General features: G+C 40.9%; 1 protein-coding gene across 11 annotated transcripts in view; it reads left to right on the forward strand.

Annotated features, from left to right (window-relative positions):
- Nucleotides 1–6,370: 6,370 nt before the first annotated feature.
- Nucleotides 6,371–26,827, forward strand: part of baz2ba (bromodomain adjacent to zinc finger domain, 2Ba) — a 65,115-nt gene continuing 44,658 nt past the window's right edge. For 6 of the 11 annotated variants that reach the window (XM_044202881.1, XM_044202899.1, XM_044202908.1 and 3 more), the window contains exons 1-2: nucleotides 6,372–6,591; nucleotides 18,896–18,938. The gene's annotated coding sequence lies outside the window, so the exon portion shown is untranslated. Of the gene's footprint in view, nucleotides 6,592–18,895; nucleotides 18,939–26,827 lie in introns of all 11 variants that reach the window. The other 5 variants (XM_044202918.1, XM_044202934.1, XM_044202941.1 and 2 more) reach the window with 3 other exon arrangements.

Raw genomic sequence — 26,827 nt, forward strand, 5'->3', positions numbered from 1 at the left:
TTCTCAATACTACTGTACGGTGAAGTTTAATAAAAACATGTGCCCTCACATATTAAGCTACAGGAACTCAGATTTCTCTGAATACTAAGAAAAACAACCTCTCTGTCCCGAGCATTTTGTCGCATTTGCTGATTAAAAAGAGTACACGCGCTGGCCAGCATTATGTGTGTGGACTTTATATTTGCAGGTGGTCTTTTTTCATACATTTTATAATAGCTTTAGGGTTTATGCGCAGTTCAAACACACCTCTAGAATGAATATGAAAGCTTGTTCAATAGATGGATTTTTGATGGCCTTGTCACACTCTATCTGAAAATAGCTCATATGGTATGTGTGGACATATTTTCCGCATTCAAATGAGACTTTAAGATCTATAATTAGACCATAAATAGCATTTTGATACAATGTGTTTGCAGCAACTTTACTTTGGATTGGTTTTTTGTGCTTTCTGCTTTTATTTCTATGTAGGAAACGTAACAAATAGCTATAGGAATCAACATGGAGGACAACCCAAAGCCTAATTCACCATGCACACAAATATATGCTCTCAATGGTTTATTTTATGGCATCCACATCAAGATACACACAGGTACTTTGTGTTAAGTAAGATATGCTTCACATGTGGTCATGTGTGGGCGTTGAAACCACTCACTTTCAGGCAGCTCTCACTATTATTTATGGATGAAACACATGCCAAATCAGACTAGTAAGGATTTTAGTTTTGCTGAATATCATCCTGTAGCCACAGTATGAATGTATGTGACATACATACTAACAATGGTAAGTTTTATATAAGAGTAGTACATAACCTGTGACATGTGTTCACAATACAGTTGAACAGAGACATTAAAAGGGAATGAAACCCATTCATATTGTTGTTTTCCTATTATCCTTGTACCAAACTCAACTTTTCAGGTGCACAATTTAATTTAATTATCCTTTTTTATCTTGTCAAACCACTAATCCGTGCACACAAACGCTTTCTGTACTCTAATTTCCTTTGGCTTTCTTTATTCATGAACACTCGCCGATTTCTTAAACGGACATGGAACTGATTAATTTCACAATTTAAAAAAACTCTTAGAAAGCCTGTCGACAGTTTCAGCATGACTCTTGCCATTCTGAATTTCCAGGGCTTCTAAGTCACTGTGGAGCACAAGACACACTACGCCTCCAAAACTGTTTATATCAGTGACCATGTCTTTAATTTTTTGTTTCATATCAGATGATTCCCTTTTTATAGTTGCCTGGTGTTGTTGCATAATCAGGGCCAATGGCCCTTCAGTAAAGGAGCCAAATTCTCACTCACATGAGTTTGGTGTGTCCTAAAAAAGTTGGTGTTCACACCAAATGCTGGTCGTGTAACACAAGGCATAGCTAATCTGAGATTAGTTACGAGTTCCACTTTCAGTACACTGCAGTGTAAATAACAGTATTCATTTTTCCATGCTTTGATCCAAATTTTAAGGGAATTCTCTGCCAAATCAAACTTGTCAAAGTCCCTGCTTAAAAAGAACAAGAAAGCTTTCTGCCTGCAGAAACTGAACACTGTTGAATCTCCGATGACTGACAACAATGATGTCTGTCAATATGAGCTGAGAGCCTCCTGTGGATTAGCATTTGAGTGGAATCCTTTAAAAGGTAGCTTACCTTTGCATTACAAATCACAAGTGGGTGACTTAATAGAAGTAGGTCTAGTCTCCATGGAATTACAATAATGTTTCTTATTTTCCAGGTAATGACCATGCATTATTCAAGTAAGGTGTGTGTATTTATGTATAATAGACCATGTAAATTTTGTTGTAAGAAAATGAAAAATAAAACAAACTGACTGGTGTTACACCTGCACAGCAGTGATAACTAATATCATGCTTTTTATGTGGGTCAGAGAAGAAAACACCAAAACCTCAGTAATGGTAATAGAAAAAGTACAATGGTCACTTATCTATTAACGTATCCTCCACTGTCAAAGATGCTTGCTACAGTGGACAGAAATCAAAGCTAGTTATGTGTAAACAAAATAATAATAATAAAATAATGCAATGAAGCTTGAAATTCAACTGTGAAAGTAATTTCCCTTGAAAAATCCCCTCAGCTTCATCTGTCTCAAAATGCAGAATAAGAGAAATTGTAGAGTCACCGAATGTAAACAAAGTTTTTTTGTGTTGGCATCTGTTTTTCTTTTTCTTTCTTTTTTTTTTATCAGTATGAGTAAGGGAAATTTCATGCCACTTTATTTTAAATTGATTAAATTATAAGTAAGTAACTGTAGTTAACTGTATTTAACAGCAGGGTTCCTCCAGGGTGATATTCATATGGACTTGAAGGAAAATACCAGGTTGATTACCTTAGCTAAACCCCTGCACTTAGGCGCAGATTTAGCAAATGGAAAATCTGCTGACATTTTGTGTGGTGTGTACACACTGACGTGGGTAAAGATGTGTTTTTATTTGATTCAAGGTCATTTGGCTTTGCTCAGGTTGGGGTGACATTTTCTTGTGATCTAATTCTTCATGGAGAGATGCATCACTGTAGGGCTGGGACTTGTTTCTCCACTTTCCTGGCACAAATGACTCCTCATTCCCAGAAAAGGAACATACTAATGCTCTCTCTCTCTCTCTCTCTCTGTCTCTCTATCGGTCACATACTGACAACATGTGCACACAGACTGCATCTCCTCATTGAATGACAGTGTGAATGTACCTCATCAACGAATGACTCACTCTACTACTCTGCTATTATGATGATTTCTCCCTTCTGTGTATTACATCATGCAACAGAGGGTTCTGCTCAGTTACATTCACCACAATAAACACTCTCCGAGTGCACTCATTTAGACTGTGCAGGGGTGTATTAGTCAACCTTGCATGGAAAACGATCCTCCAAATCACTTTTTAGTTAATTTTGTATGCATTTACTGAAAAGTACAATGTTTTTTATGAGCTGACTGTAAATCATGAGGCTGACATTAGGATGGCTAAAAACATTTGTATCACAAAAACACTTAACATAACATCCCTGCACCTTCTTCCTGTAGATGTCTCTGGGAGAAAGGTCAAGGAGTAATGCATATCTCACTGTCACATGGATTCCCATATACCATTAGGCGTAGTTTGGCTTTCAGAATAGATAAAAAGTCATTACATTTACTGCAAACCTTTTTCAGTAAGGGATAGTAGGATACCAATCAATAACAGCGTTCAACTGGCATAATTGCTGAATTTCATGTCAGCGAGAGAATATGAGTGCTACTTGAGGCACACCAATATTCTACATATAGCAGCTGCAAATTGGTCCCTTGTGCTTTAATCATACAGGCAGTTCAAATCATTGACTTTGCAAATCATTACATCTCACAAAGCATTGTGTTCAAGACTACTGATGTATTGAAAGGATGCTAAGAAGAGAAGATACTGCATGGATGGGAAGAATAATTACAGTCCAGTTGCAGGGTTCTTACATTAATCCAAAACAAAAGATTATTAAACTCTACTGTTATAGCAGTGTAAGATGTTGGAGGCAGAAAGGAACAATAGCGCCTGACTCATTCTATACAGCAGAACATTGTCTTAATTTAATTTATTGGGTGTTTATTTAATAGTTATTATGTAGGACACAACAATAAGTGAGGACTAATTCAATTGCATAAAAAGACATCCTTAGGCCAGTTTTCTTGTGTGTGAACACTATTCTAAGCTCCATTTATGGTGTTCAAATTAAACATCTCAGAGTTGCTGGAAGCTTCTTGTGTTAATGGAATACCACATAGCGGATTGTGTGGGGAGGAGAGCAGATGAATCTGTATTCCCTGAATGTGTCTGGGCAAAAATCAATAAATGCAAGCACAGCTCCTCGCTTCTGACGGCTGTCCCTGTCTTTGCATGGTGGACTAATAGAAAAATAATAATTAAATCCAAATCACCAGATTAATTTGTTTTCCATCAGTCTCAGGAGAGATCTCTTTTTTTCCTGTTTCTTTAGTGGCTCATTATACTTTCTAATCAAGACAAAAAAAAGTCCCTCTTTTAGACAGACATGCTGTCTCCCTTCCCCCTTCTCTTCCCTGTGGTGTGCTTTCTCGCATTGCAGTCATTGTGCTGGCACTTATTATGTTACAAATGACCGAGGTACGGCAGGCATTCTCAGTGTGCATGCAAAGAAGGCCCACCCTTCTATGCTGCTAGTGCCTTCTCCTAATGACGATGCTCAGAGTGCCCCCCGACGCCACCCCATGCAGCCCTCTCCCCCATTGCCGCCCCCATGTGCTCTCTTTAATGAAGATTCTCCAATGCAATTAAAAATCCTTGCTTCTTGCTGCTACTGTATGACAAACACAGACACTGTCATTCCTCATGGCCTGTCATTCCTGCTACAAGAGGCGGAGGAGATGGAGAAATACACCAGGGTGCCAGTGGCTAGAGAGACAGATAGAGAGGATTGTGTGTGTGTGTGTGTGTGTGTGTGTGTGAAGAAGAGCAAAACCCCCCATCTCAACAGGTAATGGAAAGGGGCAGAGAAGAAAATCAATGACCAAAGAAGAACATGGAGAGTGAGCTTATAAAATGGCTTTAACTGCACACCACAAGCTGAATAAGGGGTTCTGTGTGTGCATCCTCCAAAACTCGGGTGATCATGAATGTTTTATCAGACCCTCACCAACCACCACCTCCTTTTCTTTTTCTTTCTTTTTATATATGGAAATGATTTATTTCTGAGTAACATCTTTGCAATTCTTGCAGTAACATCAAAAATGTTGGGGTGACACCTTTTGGATGTTGTGACATAACAGCAGAGAGGGAGAGAGAGAGAGAGAGACAGACATACATTTATGGTCATTTATAATGTTTATGAAGCATTAATATGAATGTGCCTGTAAACCAACACTCCATCAAGCTGCTAACAATGAGTTCATTATTTGTGTGTGATTTATGAGGTGTCTATAAACTAACAGTGAACAGTTTGTTAATCCAGTAATATAATACCTGTTAAAATGGATACAGCAAGGGGTGATGTGACAGTAGAGAGACACACCAGTTGGCTCTTTCTGTGACCCACCCTCATCCTCATCAGGGTGGGGCATATAAGAACAGTTGCCCACTCCATCTGCAAAAAAAAAAAAAAAAACTCCCCACCACCCCACCCCCTTGTTGTTTTCCAGTTGAATGAAATAATCTTCCCCCGTCTGGAAACCCAGTCTGGGTCAGAGGGCCTGCGTTCAGCCTGTTGCTTATTGTGTGTTCAGAAGAGGAGGTAAAGCATACACTTAGGCACAGATGGCTGTCTTTGCCAGGCAATGTATTGATCCTATCCCGAGGAAGATCTGTCCCATTTCGTTTGGCAAATGTCTTCTAAGTTAGAGCCTGTGTGAAACTGATTTGTATTTGTTTGATCATGTATCATCTTCTGATCATTTGGTCAGTTAATAGTGAGACACACGAGGAATTTTAGTGACAAGTATTAAAAAAAATACTAAAAATCACGTTTCTCATTCCTGAAAGAATTGTTACTTAAGTCATGAAACAAGAATTTTACTGATGTAGGATCAATAGATGTGAGATTTATTTTTAACTCATTAAATGTATATTAATGTGTGGATGATAATATTACATTCAGCCTTTTAAATTTGATTCCACCTTAGTCCAACATCACCTGCTCCTTCAGTTCCCCTCACAAGATTAGCTGAAACGATTGGTTGAATAATCAATTGACAGAAAATTAATCAACAACTATTTTGATGATTGTTTAATTGATTAAGTCATTTACCAGGCAAAAATGCCAAATATTCCCTGGCTCCAGGTTGTACTAATAATAAAAGCAACTTTATTCATATACCTTTCAAAATGAATCAATTTTAAAAAAAAAATCAAATGTTGTCTGAAATATGAAGAGGATTATACAACTTTTCTTTCCTCTGCAAGCTGCAAAATCTTTGCAGGTATAATTTCATGTAGGCTATTTTAGTTAAATCCACCTTTTAACGCATTAATTCAAACCATAATCGACATCATAATAATTAATCCAACTGATTAAAGTTATATGAAAGTTGGGACTTTAATATGAGAAAACACAAATTAATGTTGTTTTGTTTTATGCAGCCTATTTCTTTATTATGTTATTTGTTTACACTCGTGGCTGGTAATCGCCATAGGTCTGCGTGGTTTAAGATGCCACAAACAACATCATAAATAAAGTTACCGCCACGTCCCTGCCAGTGCTGTGAAGCTAATGACAATGTCGCATTTAAAGTAATAACGGTCAATAACTGTATCCTTCGTTTACTACGGCCGCTGCACAAATAATAAGTTTTCTTTGTGTGGCAGTAGTGAGCTGACGTCAGGTCGGTTCCTTGAAGTGGAGCTGAATAAACCTTGAGAAGAGTCTCCTTCAATCTGCTGTTAGTAACTAACACACACACACACTCACACCGAGACTCAATTACTGCCCAATTCCCTTCTTTATCATTCGTCCTCGACCTCTTTCATAACCAAAACCGAACAAGGAAAAAAAGAGGCGACAAGAAGATCACCCCGAAGTGTTGGTTGAACTAAAAACCCACGCTGGAAATAAGTAAAGTGTCGAAACTGAAAAAAGGTAAGTGTTTTATTTCACTGACGCTGTTTTCCCCACATCACAGAACAAGCGATGAGCTGCGTAGAACTGGCTTCGTTTCTAGTTTCTTAGCTTCTTTTTTTTCAGCTTGTGTAAACTGGTTTATAGATAGTTTCTTGTTTTCTGTTACGCTGTAATTCATTCAGTCGGTGTATTCCGTAGCGGTACATTTGGTCAAATCCGTAAAGTTTTTTTCTCTTTAATATAAAAACGAAGTGGGTTTTTTCCCCTCTTCTGAGCGGTGACCTGATAGTGGGAATCGTCTTTGTGTCCCTATCTCCGTTTCTCTCGCACCGTTCACTCGGGCTGTTGTATTTGATAACTTGTCTTATCGTGGAGAAATTAAACTTTTTAAGGGTTTATGGTGTTGTCTGTTTTGCTTTTATCAGCCGTGTAAATGTACAGTTGACGGTTTTGGGTGCGTATTTTGTGCTGGATGTTGCAACCGTCAACGTAAAGCGGGTAACTACGAGGCACTGGACTGTTGGTTCTCGCTGCCTGTCCGTTCAAATCCATCCAGTTTAATACTCCCTCGACGCGAAAATAAAACTATTAGCGACAAATACATAAATATCCCCTTCGATTCGGATTAACTTTGACGTATAATATTCATTTCTCTTTCCACAGCGGGTCAGAGTTTGAGCTTTTCGTGTTGCTAGTCGTATTGCTGGCCAGCCTGCCGGGGAGCTGCTATCGCGGTCGCTTCCTCAAACCGTGAGGCACACAGGCAAGCTAGCAGCCGCTTGGCCGAGTTGTTGAAATGTATCCCTTTGTGTATATTACAATATCCTCCATTTTTTTCTGCCCCTTCCAAAACAACAAGCCTCTCGCCATCTTGGTTATTTTAAATTCGTCCCCTAAGCACCCCTACACCCCCCCCACCTGCACACACGCACACACACAGAAACACACGGGCTACTTTAAAAGGAAATGGATCCACTTTTTCCCCCCCGCAACTTTTACCAAAGTTTTAGACGTGTTAGGGAAAAAAACGAGACCGAGGACCGCGTCCTGTCTGTGGTTTTAGAAAGGAAATGAAAGGGGTTAATAGATTGTCAGCGATGATTTGAAGCCCATTGTATCTCAAAGAGGGGACAGTTTGTGTTTGTGGACGAGACGTTTGCTTTAAAAAGCTAATATAAAGTGACATAGTGTTATATGTCAGGATGGTGTTTTTTGGAGAGACAGGTGGACATGGTGTCATTTTGGTACAGCCACAAACAAAAGTAGGCTATTTGTGCTATTTTTAAGCTAATATGTTGTTGAATGTGATTTCTAACACTTAGCTTACTCAGTATTGCTTTATGTTTATCTTTGCAACTGAGCATGAATGAATGAAGGAATGAAGGAAGGAAGGAAGGAAGGAAGGAAGGAAGGAATATTAATTACCAAGAATCCTATTAAGGGAAGAACAGTCAAAATTAAATTTAACTGGATGTTGCTGCCAAATAGCAGTCATTAGACATCCTTTGAATTACAAAGTTGTTTGAAATAATTATGTGATTAAAAAGGTATGTATTGGTAAATTGGTGTACTGTTGTTTACACAAAGTTGAATTGATGTATGACTGATAGACTTGCCAGATTGACAAGTTTAAGATGTGCACACTCACATGCATCTCTTGTCAGCAATACACACACACGCAGTTTGAATCACCCCTCACCGTGCTATGATACTGGTTTGCAACAGTTTAGACAGGAGACGCTTTGCAGAACGAATTGTCCACTGACTGGAAAATGGTGACCTTATTTCATCTCTGTCATCCATCTTACAAAAAGGTGTTAGTTTAGCTCTTGTATTTGCTTTGTCCCTCAGAGTTAAAACTTGAACTCACTTTCTTCCTTATGTCCTGTAAGCAGTTCAAGAAAGAGCAGGGCAAAAGAAAACAAACCCAACAAATGCTTTGAAATGGAAAATCTGATCATTTCACCTCCCACCTCTTTTGTTTGCCCGTTTATTGCTGCAAAGCTGGAGTGCAGAGGAGCAGATGTTTAGCCAAACATGAAGGCGCGGTGCCTCTGTCCTTATGGGAATGGCTCTCCCTCCTCTCACTGCTGATGCATCGACATGACAGCTGCTTGATTTCATGGAGCTGCTAAGAAGCCATTAGTGGTATCAGTGAATTGAAACAGAACAGTGTCTCCCAGTTTTCTACCACTATTACAACTGTCTATTGTTAGTTGTCATTTTGTGCAGATTTGCTAGAATGTGTGTGTATTCATATGTGTGTGTGTGTAAGTGCAAGTGCTGCAGCTGAACATACAAACCACCAAGAAGTACTAATATATTTGTGCAGTGTGTTTTCCTGTAATTTGAGAGAGTGAGCAAGAGCAAAAGTGAAAAAAAGGGGAACAAATCTGTCAGAGTTTGTTTGCCATGTTGGTTTGAAATGAAAGCACACTGTGCTACATCAAGCACACTCAAATCAGAGATGTCTCTCCTTGCCAGGCCAAAGGAAAAAAAATCAACTCTCCGCTGGAGTTTTATTTTCTTTCTCTCTCTCTCTGCTTCTCTTTCTCAAATTGGAACTGTTGTTTTTGAAGAGATAAAGGAAGACTTCCGCTTGACTTGAACATTCAGGAATTAAGGATAGACATAGTTAAGCCCTATTTGCATGTCTACCAAAGTCACAGCAAACGGTTGCTATTGACTAAGCTGATTAGGTGAAATTAGGTTCACGAGCTCTGTGTCTAGGGGTGCTGAATCTGACAGAACTTGGACAGCTTTTGAGAAGACAATCCCATGTGCACACATGGCTGTATTCTCTATAATCCTTTACTATTGAATATGGGGCTATCTTTTTTTGTGTGGAGGAAACCCATAGTCTGTTCTTTTGAAAATGAAGTGAAGTGAGATTTATTAGGTGTGCATGATATATCGATCAAGTCATGGTCGGTATGAGGCAAGGCTTGCTTAAAAATATGTTACAGTATCACTTCGTATTTGGAATGATAACAAAATTATGTCCAACGTATCGGGCATGTGAATGATGTGAAAAGTGCGTCAGTCTGCACTTAAATTTGTTTTTGCCATAACACATTATTTCTGTTAATTGTGACATCCACTAGCCTGTTTTGAATGGACAAAGCTAATACGCTACTTTTACTGTGTTTCTAGAAACTTTTGTGATGATTGAGTCACATTTTGATGTCGACCAACAGTTGTTTTCGCTTGTGGAAACCATGTGTCAGCTGGCATTTAAGGATTCACCAGCTGTAGAAAAAAATGCAAGAACAAAGTAAATGCTATACCAAAATATACCAATAGTGTGACTGATTGCAGAAACCTTAGAACTATAGTGTTATTGAATCAAGCAGAGTTTTGAGGTGTAATCTAAAACTGGATATTAAACAGAAATTTATATATCCATATTGATATCAGCATTGGCAAAAATGACCATAGAAATTATCAGTTATCAGACATTTAAGTAAATATTTCAGTATTGAGCATCCCTAACAGTGAATTTGTCGCTGATTAAGCCTATCACTGATTTTACGACTTTACTCTGGGCTACAGTGAGTATTTTCTATGTGACAAAATATATCATAATGTAAAGGATGTAAGCTTTAGGCATGATAGCAGAAGACTAAATTGATAAAGACAGAAAAATTTAACTAATATACTTTTTATGGTCTATATTAAGTGCATAAGAGTCAGTCTGTGGATAACTCCTAACCGAAATATTTCATGACATTGATGTCAGTATTTTATATTTAGACAGAGATTTTATAAACAATCTATTGATAATAATGGCCATCTGGGAGCCCTGTCAAATCTCTGCATGTTAGCGCTGACACAGAGCTGTGAAATTTAGAGAGGAAGTAGAGGTCTACTCTGTGTCAACCAAATGATTCAAGAGCTAATGTTAGACAGAATCCTGATGATATTTCCTCATCCCTCCCATCCGTCAACCGTTTACATATGAATGTGCACGCACACACACAGAAAACAATAATGACAAATTAAATAATGTACCAAGAAACTGAGGACCTTTAACAGATGTTTTTGAAGTAGACATTAATCCTATAAGGGCTAATGGTCTTTTGAGAAGAAGCTGCGCTTTAGCGAAAGCTTTAAAAGCTTCTAGGCATTAGATTGATAATGCCTCTTATTGTTACAGATCAAACTGGTGCTGCTGTGTGTCTGTCTTGGCCTACTGTTTTGTGCTGTGTGGTACAGGCCCATGCAGGCAGATCACTTATTGATACGTGTTTACATGGCTTCACAGGTTAATGTCCTCTCAGCTGGAAAGTTGGTTAGCTCTCAGATGATCTACCTAACCTTATGTTACCTTGCTATTTTGGTAACACTGCATGTTCACTGGATGTCCTGATAATCATCAGGGTACACAAATAATTGTCTAAAGTGCATGCTTAGTGACAGCCACTTTTAATGTGAGCCTTGTCAAATATTCTTTGAACAGAAGTGTCTGCATAATGAGAAATGCATCTGTATTTTGAAAGCTAAGAAAACGAGATAGGGCACATATGCCTCCTGTTGTAGAAACAAATTAACAATCTCAACTGTTAATTAAGACTAAACAAATCAAACAAAACACCCATTTTAGTTGTCTCTACATTTTTGCATGGATTACATATAGTGGATTAATTACCAAACAATAAGCAGTGTAAAGCGCAAGTGGGTCACCCCGTGATGACTTTCAGGAGATAGAAGACAGAGCGGCCAAATTTGGGAGGGAAAGGCGATAAGCTGCTTCTTTGCTGTTCGTCCCCTGGGCCTCTATTTATCATTCAATGTGAGAATTTCCTTGATGAAAGTCAAGGTTGTTTGTGCTTGCTCTGTCTTGTTGGGATGCCTGTTTTTCCACTAGCAAGGTGAAAAGGTTGATTTTCCCCTCCAAAGAGATGCCTTGTTTGGAAAGTACAGGCTAGTTTCTTTTAATGAAGTCTCAAAAGGTCCTGATGAGTTTTATACTTCAGGGCTGTTTTTGTTTTGTACATTAGTGAGGAGGTGAAAATACAGATCTACTTCTTGTTTTGTGGAACCATAGAACAGCATGCATATGAGTCCTCATAATTCACCTATCTCTATCACATATTCATGTGGTAAAGACATAGCAAAGAGGGTTATCACTTTATACGAGCTGAAAGCATCCATTTAATGTGGTCTTTATAAAACATAAGAGTAAGAAAGAAGAGAAGAAACAAAAAACATGGCACCATTATGAATGCATTTCTTTTCTTGAAAAGGAATCACATCAGTGTTATTTGGCTTCATGAAATGGAAATAGTCAGGGTCTCTCAACATCTGAACTAGGCTGGATTGGAACAGCATAAACATGATAGGGATTTTGTTTTCCTAAGAAAACCAAACAAAATGTTTTCTGTCATTTTTATCCCCTGCCTCTCCGTCTCGTGTAGGCGCCCATCATTTTGTTTCAGCAGGAACTTGATTATGGAAATGGTGATGAGGTCGGGAAAACCTGCTATTTAGTTTGATGTTTACCACACCTTGACATTCTCAATCTGTAGCAGGGTGCCTGTATTTACACTGTTCTTGAGATTTCAGCCATGCTGGCTCCGCTCAGATGGGAAAAGGATACTGGGAATGGAAAAGAAATAAGAAGGTTTCGGATGTGGGAATGGGAATGATATTGGTTTCTCTATTGGTGTGCCTCCTGGGTCAGTGGGGGTTCTTGATGATACTATAGAATAGCTTGTAGCAGGCAGGGGAGCTGTGAGCCTTGGTGGGTGTTAAGATGCACGTAGACGCACAGACACATACACACACAAACATCTACACACATACATACACTTGCTGTCAGAACACAGGCATTTACGCATAGGGACAGGACACACAAACACACACACACACTCACACACACACACACACAAATGCATGAGATTGTGCCTCGACAGCCCCCATGTATTGATCTTCTTCAGCATTTAAAATCTGGTCACTGCTGCTACAAAGGCTTTTTATTTTAGCTGTGCTGGCAAAGTCTGCTCCAAGCTAAGCCAGAATTTTAAATATTTTAACTCCTACAGAACGCCATGAGAAATGACAAGGATAGAGAAAAACAAATAGGAAAGCAGTTTTGAGCTGTGCAATAGCTATATGTGTATTTGTTCAGAACCATGTTAAGCGCTACAGTTTGGAGTAAAAATCTGCATATACAGCACCCTTTCCTTCATGAAGTTTTTTTCTGGACTTTATGGGCAATCTTTATTTCTCTTCAGAAAAAGTTACAGAAAAGAAATAAGCATTCACTCTGAATTTAACTCAGTACTGACCTACATAGCCTTACCTTGTTAGCAGCCCAGGCTGAAATGCTAGCAGTCATTGGATTACTCATTATTGGACCTAGGACAAGCTGCTGTTTTTAGCATTTTAAGGTTAAAAATGGATACTCGTGTGTAGAGAGGCGACTCAACGATGTCTAATCCACAGAAGCCCTATAGCACGTAGCCTTATAGTCATTAGCATCTAATTTCTCTGAGTATAAAAATAAAGTTTATCTTTATCTGTTCCTACTGGACTCAAAACAAAGTATTAAAACATTTATTTCCCATTTTTTCGTTATAGTGTTCAGGCAGTCCCAGGTAGTGTAGAGGAAATGATCTGACTAGCTCTTTTCACACCACATTTCGAAATAATTTGTCTCGAAAAGGTCAAAACACATTTCAGAGATTTTGAAAGTGCTTCTACATTGCAATGAAATTATATGTTGCATTAACATCACTTATTAAAATACACCACCAGGCAGCCAAACCACAAGGGCTTCCACAACCTGCTGCTGTTGTTGTTTTTCTCGTTCTTGTCCAACTATGAAAGCCTAACCCCGCTCAGTCTGTGGCATTGTCCCGCTTTCCCCCTCTCCGTCTGTCTCTCTCTCTCTCTCTCACTCTGTCTGTCTGTCTCTCTCGCTTGTGCTCTCTCTTTCTGAACGATGACACTGAGAGACAGCTGTAACGTGAGACGCCTCTCGATCCTGGCAGGGGCTTCGAAAGCAGAGGCAGAAGGGAGGGAGAGGGCCTTTATCTGAGACTGGGGGCACTGACCTCCTTCATTCCCCTTCTCTTTTCTCCTCCTTTCTCTCCCTGTCTCTACGTCTGCTAGCATATCCTATCCTCCCCCCACCAACAGAAGCCAAGACTGCACTCTTAAAAAAGTGTAATGTGTAAATGCTGTCTCCCCATAGCAGAAACCTGATGAATGAAATAGTGTGTGTTGTTGTTTACACCATTTAGAGCTGTATGTTGCTTTTAAATTCCTAGCATATCCCCATCTTTTGTCTGAGTTAGATGGATGCAATTATGTTATGGTGTCAAGGGTTTACAGAATATAATATAATGGATAATAATATGAGTGATATTTAAGTGACATATGTTTTTGATCTGTATAAGGACACTTTTTGTGCATGTGTGTTTGGATGTAGATGGAAACATCCACACATCCCCCGGACTCTAGGCTATGGCTGCTAAATCCTCTGTGAGAGCTCCCGTGTGTAATCCAAACATTTAGAGCTAATTTAAGCATGCAGGCAGGAGCAGCATCCTTTAGGAAACAACAGCTCTCTCTCTCTCTCTCTCTCTCTCTCTCTCTCTCTCTCTCTCTCTCTCCCCCTCCTCCACTGTGTGTGTGTGTGTGTGTGTGTGTGCTACGTATGTGTTTGTGTGTGCATGTCTTGTTGTCGCTGGAGGGAAATGAAAGCACTCAATCACTCACCTGTCAGAGTACTTCAAATTCTGTCCAAAACACACACACATGCACACACACACACACACACACACACACACACATACACACACACAAACACATGGACAGACACATACTGTATGTGCATACACTCTTACCCCAAAGGGTTTGACAGGACTGGCCCTTTATTGACTCCCTTGATCAAGGAGACAGCAGATCCATTTAATAGAAGCTTTACACACACATTCACACGCACACACACACACACACACACACACACACACACAGGCATTGAAATCAAAGTGGATTCACATCTGCTCTCCACACAGCCCCACTGTAGCCTTTTCCTCTCATACAACAGAGCTGGTAGTCATTTAAAATTGTTTCTATATTGGGTGTTGAATTAAATTTTGAAAGCCAATACAAATAGACCTCATAATGTTTTTCACTGTGGGGTATGCCAACTGTTTTCCTTATAGTTTCCGTAATAGTTGCAATGTCATTACACCAAATGAGCTTTGATCTCTGAATCTTGTGGGTGATCATGTTATGATACAAGCCCAGCCTGGGTTATAGGCATGTTCTGCTGGCCTTGGTCCCTGTGCTCCCCAGTTGGCCATGTTTTGTGCTGAGTGTTTTGGATGGCCAGTTAGCCAAGAGGGTGCTGGGAGGAGATGTGACAGCTGTGTTGGTCACGGCTACTCTGACCTTCACACGTCATCTTGATGGATCATCAAGGCTGTAACGATACACTGAACCTGTTGTGTAGGCCTGTGTTAGCCTGATTATCCACTGGTGATGATCTGGTCACATACTGTACTGATACCATTGTTCCAAATGCAACTGTGGACAGTCACCAGGTTGACTGCATATCTGAATGAGATTTATCTTGCAAAGAAAAGCAACAAAAGGAAGTGGATTGACTAATGCAGCAACGGGCTCTCTTCCATTAAGAGAAGAGTTATCATGGCAACACAAAAACATGCGTACATACACAGACAAAAAGACAGACGCACACAATCCAGCCTGGTATTTCATATATATTCTACCTCTCACAAATGGATTGCATTAATGTTCTGAGCTTTTCGCCAGTCTCAAAGCGCTTTACTTTGTGTGTGTGGTGTAACCCATTCCCTTGAGATGGCACTTGCTCCATCAAGTCAAGGAAGAAACCATTTAGTGGAATGACAAACACACACATATATTCACACACATACACAGAACCGGGAGGCTGGGAGGATTTGAATTGCACTTAGACAAACGTTTCTCACACAAGTTCTTTATTCCCCCACCCGCTCCCTACTTTGCCCTGAACATACACTTACTCACATACAAAGGTACTTGCACAGAGATTCCATTTTGTCAGCTTTCAGCCCCAGATCATGTAACAATAAAAGATGCTGCCCTGCAGTTAAACACTGCCAGTAAATCACAGGGCAAAGAAAGCTGGGAGAAGCACTTATTTTTAAGCAGCATGAGAGACCACACTGGGGGGAAAGGGGTTGAGACAGATAGGGTAAGACAGAGAGAGAGAGAGAGAGAGAGAGAGAGAGAGAGGAAGAGAGAGCTTCTTTGTGCACTGTGTACTGGCATTGTGTGTGATGAAGAGATGAATCACTGCTATTTAGGGATTGGTTTCCTGCAACTGATTGTGTGACGACTTGGTGGCGGACAGACTGTCAAGACTTGCCTGTTTTGTTCTGGGGGCTTCAGGAAAATGTCTGCGGCCAAGTCTCACTAGCTCACTCCCACAGGGCCCGGTGTGCCAGAGATCAACAGAGACAAACACCTCACCAGTGTCACTCTACTAACAAGGCATCAAATATTAAAATGCAAGGGATTTTAGGCCAATCTCAATATGTGTATTTTCAGAGTACACTTGTTTTTCATGCTCAAATACCAACAGTAGTTGAGTTTTTTGTAAACAAGGCTCACATGAAACATGGTGTGACCTTTCTTTCTTTCTTCCTTTATTCATTTCTTTCCTTTTCTTTGTCTTTCTCTCTTTCTGTGGCTGGTGCAAAAGTCCAACCCTTGTATTTAACCCTGTGCAGATGCCTGTGAGCTGCTGTATGAATCCTAAAGTAAAGTCAACATCTGTGTGGAGGCAAGGGGGGTAGATTAGGGAAACCAAACAAGACAATTCAGAGAGACATCATAAAAGTTAGGTTGTGCACTGTCCATGTGCAAGCATGCCTGGAGTGTAAATGCAGGTAATTATAACTTTGCAGATAGTTCTGTTTTTCTGTTTTTTTTTTTTTTTTTGCCTTTCAAGTTAATTATATGGAAATGACTGAGTAATGATCGCTATTAGAAAAATGACATTTCTATTGTTACTCAAAACGTAATAAGTTCACTAACATAACTTAGGGTAATAATTTGTTGTATCACTTTGTTATAGGCTATACCAAATAGCTTTGTTTTTGTTTCAAAAATGTGATTACATGTATTCTCTCATTAAAGTAATGCTTAGGTAAACCTTCTCTTTTCTTCTGTTTGTGTGATAAAATGGTACAATCTTAGTAATTATTTAATTACTTATTTATTATTTATTTCTTCATGCATTTGATGGTAAACATCCTTTTGACAGTTTTTTAAGTTTTAAGTTGATAAAGATACACTTTTAGTTGTCATTATTCGATCAAATAATAATCGATTCACCTTTTCAGTCATTTTTCAAGCAAAATCATTTTTGTCTTATGTGGTAGTAAACTTAATACCTTATTGTTAGTCGGACAGAACAAGCAATTTGAGGACGTCATCTTGGGCTTTTTAAAGATTTTAATGGCCATTTTTTTTACTACTTTTTGGCTACTTTTTTATGCCAAATGATTAATTGAGAAAATAATCTGCAGTTAATCAATAATGAAAATAACTGTTAGTAGCAGCTGTAAACTGACATGATTTATGGGGACACTGCAGTTGCAGAAGGTGTTAGGATAAAAGTGATATTTCTGTGATATTTTATCCATCTGCCGTTGATGTAAAACTGGTAAGATCTTACAGTAAAATGAGGTTAATAGACTAACAGCCTGATTCTCAGTCAGGCAAATGATGGCAGACAGCACTGGCTTTCTTATCCAGTGTAATTCACCTGCCTTGTGGCTGGCAAATCATTTTCTGTGCTGAAGCCCTATGAGCAGAGATCCTTTAATCATCTACTAATAGGCCTTTATGAAAAAGCTGAAGATGAATTCAGCCTACCTGGCTTTCTGTTATCATTATCACTGAGATGAGTTATCAAAGTATTTGTGTGTGTCTGTAGTCTGTGTGTGTTTGTGTGTGTGTGTGTGTGTGTGTGTGTGTGTGTGTGTGTGTCTGTCTGTCTCTGTAAGAGTGTAGATAATGAAGGGAACCATTGCAATTCGATGTTATTATCAACACCGTCAGCCTAGGTGATTTCTGTTCAGTGATAAATTGAGCTGTAATGACAGCTGTGCGTTGCATTATGTGCCACAGACTTTGACATGACTGGAGGGCATCTAGAAAGACAAAATCACTTAGGCTCATGAACGACAATATACGCATTTTCTTATTTTAACATGGTTGTCATTCCAACAAGTGACATTTACAGGAATTACTAGAAAAACAACAGTAAAAATTATGTCTCTTTTAACTGTGTGCAAGATTTTCAGGTCACTAAACTAAAAAGTAGAAATATATAATTGTAATTGTTGATCGCATCCGTGCTGATGAAGCGTCCACCAGACTTGATTCTGTTGCTGTTGACCAGATGGATGTGTTTACTGTCAACAAAACCTTGTTAGATAGCTACCCACACACACCATAACACTGTTTGTGTGTTGGTGTGTTTGGAAATGTCTATAAGAGCCTGCTTCCCTGTGTGCATGTGTATGAGGAGGCTTGAGGCTTGAAGTTTGTATGTACTATTTTTTGATAACATCTAATCATACTGACACAAGTTGTAGCTGACATTGATAGCGTCGTAGCTGAAAACTCTTCTTCAGATTTTTGCATCAGACAGACATTATTTAAATTCAAGAATAAATGTATATTAGCTTAAATAAAGGTTAATAATTGTTAAATCTGTGTGCGTTTGCTTGCTGTAGTATGATATATGTAGCAGGGTGGCGTCTGTTTTGGTTAGATTAAGCTCAGGCTGTAAGAGCACAGGAGGGCCTTAGAGACAATGCATGAGAGATGGGCGTGAGAACGCTGGTAAGGCTTGGTTCTCTGCAAGAACTGTCTTGTGTTTGGGGAAAATATCCCCACACTCAAAGCTCCAGTGTCTAGATCCATTTCTAACAAACAGGTTTTGCAAGAAAGGGCTCGCGGAGAAAGAGACTTTTTGTGTGTGCGAACATCTTTCTGTGTGTTTGTGTGCAGCCACAGCTGTGTTTCAGACGTCACTGTATTTTTTGTTTGATGTGTCTAAAACCCCAAATACTAAGCTGTGTAACTGTAACTTTGATACCCAGGTAGTTTTAGGGGCTTGGTCCCCTTCTCTCAAAAGGAAAACTTCCAGAATTATCACAATACTGCATAGAATCAAATCATTTTATTTCCATATAAATCAAAGCGTGCTGGAAAAACATTTTATTCCTATGAGTCAGATTGTATTTTTAATGTGAACCACAATGATCTTTTGTTTCTGCTTGTTCTCCAGGTGTTACAGCAGTTATGTCAAAGAGCTGAAGACATCTCTAACAGTGAGTACATAGTATACTAAAAAAGAGTCTCCTCTTTTTCACTCTGTTCCCCTTGGTATAGATTTGCGTGTTACAAAACAGTTGATGCATGACTTTTTAAAATATATATTCTCACACACTTCTGCTTTTTTTTATGCCACGCCAGAACAAACTTGCGGACTCCTCCAGTTTCAGGCCTAATTTGATTTTCATTCATTCAGTGAAAGAGGATGTTTTTTTCTCACCCAATTAAATTTAACAAGAGCCCCTTGAAAAGCAGTTGTTATGATTACATTACAAATTCGGGGTTCATTCAGTGAATCAAGCAATTAATTAGATTTCTTCCATTCTAATCAGAATATTTGTCTGAAACGTACGCGCCTAATAAACATCCTTTGAGTTTGCTATCTGTTCAGAACCATGCTGAATGTAAATGGTTGTTAAGTGTGCCCTACAGTGCTTCTAGGTTAGGATGTTGGATTGTGTTTAGTTGTTTATGTGTATTGCCATGTGCAGCTTTCATCTGCTCCTCTCTAAGGTCCCTTCCTTCCTTTCTTTCATTTTCTCTGTCTTCTCGCTCTTTCTCTGTGTGAGAGCTAGCTGTACTCAGGGGCGCGGCTGCATCCTCAAGGCTTCACTTCACACACACCAAGGTGGCAGTTTGTTGTTCCACACACAGACAATGACTTGCACTTTTCTCTGCTGCCTGACTTGATGGCCTTGTGCCTGTGAGTGTGTCACCAGATCAAATGGGATCTTTTATAAGAAGGTTTTTACTGAATGCGGAGCTCAGGGAAATACCTGTTTCGCCTGTGACTGGCTCTTCAGCCTTGTGTGTTACCAGACCTGAACCTATCTGGTCTAACCGTTACTGCTTCATCTCTGGCTGTGACTGATACATTATATCCCCCGCAGTTTGGTGCAAGCTGGTTGTATCATTTATGATAAGTATTGATGAATCCTCTCTTGGGGAATCAATTTCTAGGGGGTGTAGCCTTGTAGCTCAACCCCCACCGCTGGCTGTTCCTAACTGGTGTCTTGGCTGCCTGACTTTTCCTGCAGCCCCATAGAGAGCAAGCACAGCAGAGCACAGAGAAAGATGGAGCTCATCCAAACAGCTATGGTGTAATTAGCTGACATTTGTTGCTTGGAAGACAAGAGAAGGAAAAAGGAAAGAGCTGCTCAACTCAAACACCCAAAGGAATATGCAAATGTTGAGTGAGAGAAAATGAAAGAAAGACAGAGAAATGTGTCTAATGGCACGGAGATATAATTATATTACAATCACGTATGTGTGCGCATGTGTGTGTAATTGTGTGTGTTATGAACCCATTGAACTTTACGTCAGTATTTTTGTCAGTGTTTTGCCAATAGAAGGCACGAACCATTGGTCTCCAGAAAGGACTAATAAATATATTAGGATAAGAATGACCGGGACGCTCTCTCTGCTAAGAGATGATACCTTTGTCTGCTGTTTAGTGTTCTTGTTTTGTAGAGCATGCCTTAAGGTATCCAACTACATCAGCTAGGCATTACACAACTGAGCTACACAGTACCCACATGAAGCAGCCATCCACAACCGGGCTGATTCTCTGGTTCAAGGAAGGTTGTGCGTGTGCATGTGTGTGTTTGCATGTGTGTTTGTGTGCATGCATTTAGGGGGGTGTGCTGTAATGCATGTGGACTATCTGTACTTAAGCCAAGGTGCTGCGTGCTTACGCAGCCCCATCTGCTTGATCTAAGCTTGAAATGCAATGCCTTTTAATGACAAAATACTGAGTGGCTGTGAGGTGTGCAGAAAAGAGAGTGTGTGTGTGTTGACTGAGTGTGTGAGTGTGTGTGTGTGTGTTGTGTGAGTGTGAAATAGAGAGGAATAAAGGGAGAGGGAGAAGGAGAGAGAAAAACATCTCGAAGGTCAGGAGCAGCGGGCGGCCGTAGGGGAGAGACACGTGAGACAGAGATAGTCTTGCGTCAGCCCCACAGCAGTCCGCTCTTTGTGTGTGTGTGTGTGTGTGTGTCCTGTGGGGCCAGCATTTCCATCCGCATCCCACCGTGTGCTACAGTGGAGAAGCATGCCAGTGTTTCTATTCTGAGAGATCTGCAAGAATAGATAGATAGATAGATAGATAGATTTGTGCATAGGCCTACATGTTGTGCATTACAAATTACTTCGAAGCAGTCAGTCATTGCGCTACAGATAATTTTTTACACGGCTCTTGTGACAGTGGAAGGGGAAATTACACCTTCTAGCCTGAGGGGAAAGAATTTGTGTGCCTTGCTGCCTGTCACAAAACCTGAATAGGGTTTCATCAATCCTAGCAACTACTATCATTTTTCACCTCTTATTCATGAGCCCTCTTTGTCTCTCACAGTGTTTTTTTCCCAGTGCCCTTTAAACTGGTGCTCTGTTAGATTGGGGAAGTGTTAGAGATAGCACCTAAACATTTAGTACTTTGTACTTGCCTCAGAGCTAAGATTGTTAAAAAGCTGCTGCGAGATTGTCCTCGGGATAGGGAGCAGTGTAGATTCAACAGACACACTCCAGCATTAGTTTGGGCTTACCCATCCATGTCTCTCTGCCTCTTTCACTCTCACTCCCGCTCTCTCTCCACACACACAAACACACACACACACACACACACACACACACACACACACACACACACACACACACACACTGACTGTTCCCCCTCTGCCTCCCTTGGCCCGTGTGGTCTCGACAGGGTTCAGTCCTCTAGCCAGACTTTTGATTCACCCCCATTGCCAAACAGCCTCTGCTCTCCTTGTCCCCATGAAGGGCTTCAGCGTGGGGCGAGGCTGCTCTTTTACAGACCCTTGTGCCATGAATCACTTCTTGCACCCGGGGAGCCTCAGTCTACTCGGGGGCTGCCTGCCCGGACGATAATGTGCGTGGTCATGAGGGGGACATTTTGAATGGAGGGCCAGACAAAACAGGAGCTAAAGAACCCAAGCTGTGAGCTTTTCTCAGAGAGGGCAACAATGGGAGCGGTCTCTGTGTGTATATGTGTTTGTGTTTATGTGTTTGTTGTAGTATAGGGGAGATGTTGGACACACAATGCTGAGTTTTGGGTGTCATAATGTAACATAATTGCATGCCAGTAATTTATGAAACATTAGGAGTAGACCTTTAAACCCCATACATCGCAAACCTTTCAGCCCTGCACAAACGGGATTGCAATTTGAGCTCCTTGGACTCAGCCCTAATGCCTATTTCACTGTTAGGTTTGAAAACAAGAGATGATCAAGCCTTTGCCATCACTTGCACTTACCTACCAATCACATCATGCTCACTCTGAGTGAAATCTTTTTTTTTATTGTCGAACTATTCGTCAAATACAAAATTATTGATAATGTTGATGAGTGTCATTTTAGAACATGTTCTTCAGTATGACATTTTTGCTGTCTTAAGAAACATGTGATTTTAGCTCAAATAAAGTTCTGTGGTGTTGATCGGTGCTTGGTCACACAACATAGTTTGTAATAATGACTCCGTCACATGGTTTATTGGGTTTAAAGGTTAAAACCTGCTTGTATGCAATCACATTTTACATTTTATATTGTACTTGCTGGTTTTACTGTTGTGTTTACTGAATATATAGATTTTGCTTTATTTTTTTTTAAACCTTACCAAATTTGTTAACACGGCTATTAGTAATTGGCTATTATTAGTAGAATTAATATAAGAAAGTTGTTACTATTTTCTGTGTGTGCATGAATGTAAGTGTTGCAGGGTTACTATTTTATGGCGATAATTAAGCAGACCACACACACACACACTCACTCTCTCTCTCTCTTTCACACGTACACACAAACACACACACACACAACCCACCCATGCTCTCACCCGACGCCAGCTGTTGTCCGATGAGAGCCTCCAGGTTTATTGGGTCTATCTGCTGCGTTTATGGCCAAACCACATCTCTTCAACTGCCTTTATCCCTTGGTCTCTGTCTGTACCATGGCCTCTTGTCTCTTGACGTCCTCCATAGCTTCCTGCTCCCTAACCCCCTTCCCCAGATCTTCTTTCCTCCTCCCCTCCTTCTAACACCCACACACCAAACACATAGTCCACTATGGACCTGGGTTTCTGACTACAATGTGTGCCTATGGCTGGGAATTGTTTGTTCCTACTGGGCCTGTCGGCCAGGCCGGGTTGTAACCTGGATACAGCTGCAGTCCAGAGGAGCCATTAGCAGTACCAGGAGGCCCCCAGCTCCCAGTGAGGGCTCATTACTGTATTTGTGCAGTCACACTTCTCCTATGAAACACAGCAGTGTGCCTGGTGAAACTAGCCAGGACATTGAGCCTCAGGGAAACTATCACGGCTCCATTTGGAGTTCTGAGAGAGAGAGGGGAAGAGACAGAGAGAGAGCAAGGTTTCAACGAAAGAGGAGAACGAATACTAAGAATGATATTAATCATTAAACACATCTACCTTTCCCTGTACTTAACTGTGAGAGTGTGAGTGTCTGTGTTTATTGGATTTTATTTGCTCTTTGTTCGGTGTGTGTATGTATGTGTGTGTGTGTATGTGTGTGTGTGTGTGTGTGTGTGTGTGTGTGTGTGTGTTTGTGTGCTCTCTGAGGCCCAGTTCAGCTGTCTGGTCTGGTGTGCAGATGGCCGAGTTGGGGCCTGCTGAATGAGATACCCTTTTTCTTTCCTCTGTCTCTGTCAGTCCTTGTTTCCTCTCCTCTCCTCTCCTCTCCTCTCCTCTCCTCTCCTCTCTCTCCTCCTCTCCTCACTTTTCCTCTTCTCTCCAGGTTTTTCTGCTGGGTTTCATTTACCAGTTACATCCCTGACTGCCTCCTCTCTTTCATCACTGCATCTGCTGAGGGCCATCTTGAGCAGAGGAGAGTTTTCCACCGCTCTATTTTCTCTCTCCCTCTGTCTTTATGCGCCTCTCAGGGCTCAGTGCGGCAGCTATACGCGGTGGCTTTGGAATGAAATGTCTCTTAACCGAGCCATGTGCCCTGGAGCTACGGTAATTGCAGGTGAAATTCAGCTTCCTCTTTAAAATGCCATCTCTCATTTCCAGTTACCGGCCCCCTCCGTATCTCTCTCTCTCTTTCTGCCTCCCTCCACTCCTGCCTCTCTCTCTCTCCCTCTGGCTGTCTTTCAGAGGCGTGTGAATCCCTCAGCCCCTGTCGCGTCTCTCTGCCCCAACAGACACTCCCACAATGCACAGCGCTGATGGTTGCACAGTGATATCAGCCATGCAGAGGAGAGGGAGGGCCGCTGCCTAGACACATACACACTCAATATGTGTGTGTGTGTGTGAGAGAGAAGGAGAGAGAGAGAGAGAGAGAGAGAGAGAAAGAAAGAGAGAGAGTGTAAAGATAGTATGTATGACAGTAACTGAAAGTGTGTGTTTGTGAGTGGGCAATGAGCATATACCAAGGAAAAGAAATGTGTGTGTGTGTTTCAGTGCTTATATCCCGGTGGGAACTTTAACCTGAATGAATGCATCCCCACGGGTAGAGACTGCTTTTTGAGGGTTAAGATTTGGTTTTAGGGTACAGGTTACAATAAGGTTAATGTTTGGGTTAGGTTTAAGGTTAGGCATTTAGTTGTGATAGTTAAGGGTAGGGTAAAGGGCTGGGGAAACCGTTATGCCAATGACTGGTCCCCACAGGGATAGTGAAACAAACGTGTATGTGTGTACAGCGTCAGCAAGGCGTGAGCCGTGTAGAGGTGACATCAAGGTGAACACGGCGTGCGGAATGCTCTGCCGACTCGAGAGGCAGCAAATGGCTCTGTGGCAGATGGAGTCTTTGTCAGGGAAGAAAAATGGCAGCTCAAGAGCGTCAGAGAGACCCCCCCACACACACACTCTCTCTCTCACACACACACACACACACACACACACACACATATATATATATACACCTATACACACACCACTTTCTGTCTCTACCTGTGTTGGTTACACACATGCATAGATGCAATACATGGATGTACACATGCACACACACACAAATACACAAAGACAAATGCACATACACATATTGACACACATACCCCCCCCCCCCCTTAGTGAGCTGGGCTGGCGGGCGGTGACCTTCCCCTGCTCAGAGGGTTCCCTGGCTGTTTGATCAATTATCCCTCTCCCATTGTTTACCAGGAAGCAGGAGTACAGAGGAGTGGAGAGAAGGCTCAAAATGGCCACTGTCAGGTGGAGGGATCCATTTCCCTGCCAGCGTGGGGGTGGGGGTTAGGGAGAGAGAGGGAGAGAAAGCGAGACCAGAGCTGTGAAGCATGCTTGGAAGGAAGGGAGGGGCGTCATTCCCTGGCACCTGGGATGATATGACATTATATTGAAGTTAAGCTCTGAAAGAGGCTATCATTTCTGATGCTGGATGTCATCTGTTAAAAGGTGGTTGTGAAATCTCTAAACTTTGGACAATCTAACATTGGTTAAAATCCCAAAAGAACATACTTTCCCTGCTCTTAGTGCATAAATCAATCTCGTATGAATTTCTGAAATGTATTGTCATGTCCGTGCAATGCTGCATACACACACGCATGTATGCATAATGCCACAGTACTGCAGGTACAATTCCTATTTTTAGCATGGAGAAGTCGGGGGAGTTTACATACTCTAAAGGTCAGGTGGCAGAGAGAAAAAAACGAGTGGGAACAAATGATGCACTAAGCGAATGACACTCTGAGGTCCTGCTTTAATATGTATGTATCGCAGGTTGATGGCTGATTTCATTAGCGCCTCTCATTGTTATGCATAGATTGTCCTCCTGCAGCAAAATGAATATTGTATTCACACACGCGCACACACTCACCCTCATACACACATACAACAAACTGTGTTTTCTAGGGAATACTGTATGTTTGGATCTTGCAGAGGGCTTGAAGAAAAGGTTGATGTTTCCACAGGCTGTTATCTGTGTTGGCTATAATTAAAACAATTTACAGCGCTGTCATTTTAACACAGGTTTTTGGTGCTGCCGTGAATTCCTGTCAGGTAGTTGGTGTGATTATTTAGAGGAGCTTGTTGATATTAGAGTGAATTATTTCCAAAACGGCAAAGAAAGGCTATCTTTGTTTAAATGGCTTCAGCAGAATAAGCCATATCATGTCTGAGGGTTCAGATTACGTCACTTCAATTTACCTAAATCTGGGTGTGTATGTGTGTGTCGGTGTGTGTGTGATATGCTCATCCTTACACACAGATACATATAGTGAGTGCATGAAAATGCCTGACCGCCTCTTTCTAATCCTTCATGATGACTGTGTTTCAGAGGAATTCCAGTCCTTAGTGGGACATGAGCAAATGTTCTCTGAGAGATATTAATAGCTATTGTGGGCGGAAAAGGGAAAAAAAAGCTTCTGCATTTTTCCATATGTTTTGTAAGGAAGCAGTCCAGATGGATTATCTCTTGGTCTAGAGCTTTCTCTTGCCTCAACCAGTTTCAAATCCAAGTGGTGTTAGACTTGCCAGAGACACACATGCACACACACACACCAATGCACTCACACTCCTCCCATCCGAAGTACAACAGGCTATTACTGATTAACATGTCTAAACTCAGCCAGTTCAAAAAGCCACTCTAATTCCTTTTCCATCTTGCTCTCATATGAATCATGGATGACGTGACAGTCTTTCTTCCTAACATACCTCACGTTCCTCGCAGTCATAGAGATATGTTTGTCGCCTTTCTATTTGTTGCCTGAGAAACCATGTTGGCTTGTCTTCTCACATTTCACACTTGGTTTCATCCCCTTAACCCCTAATGCTCAGCCTGAATGGGCTGCCTGACCTCTTGAGTCATGGATGTTAGACTCATCGGAATCACAAGGGCCAGAGTTGGGCTTTATTTTGCCCAGTGATTGTAAGCAGAGACGAGAGCAAACTTTCTTGGATCAAAGATAAAAAA

This window comes from Siniperca chuatsi, linkage group LG1 (genome assembly GCF_020085105.1).
Source record: "Siniperca chuatsi isolate FFG_IHB_CAS linkage group LG1, ASM2008510v1, whole genome shotgun sequence".
Taxonomy (NCBI): domain Eukaryota; kingdom Metazoa; phylum Chordata; class Actinopteri; order Centrarchiformes; family Sinipercidae; genus Siniperca; species Siniperca chuatsi.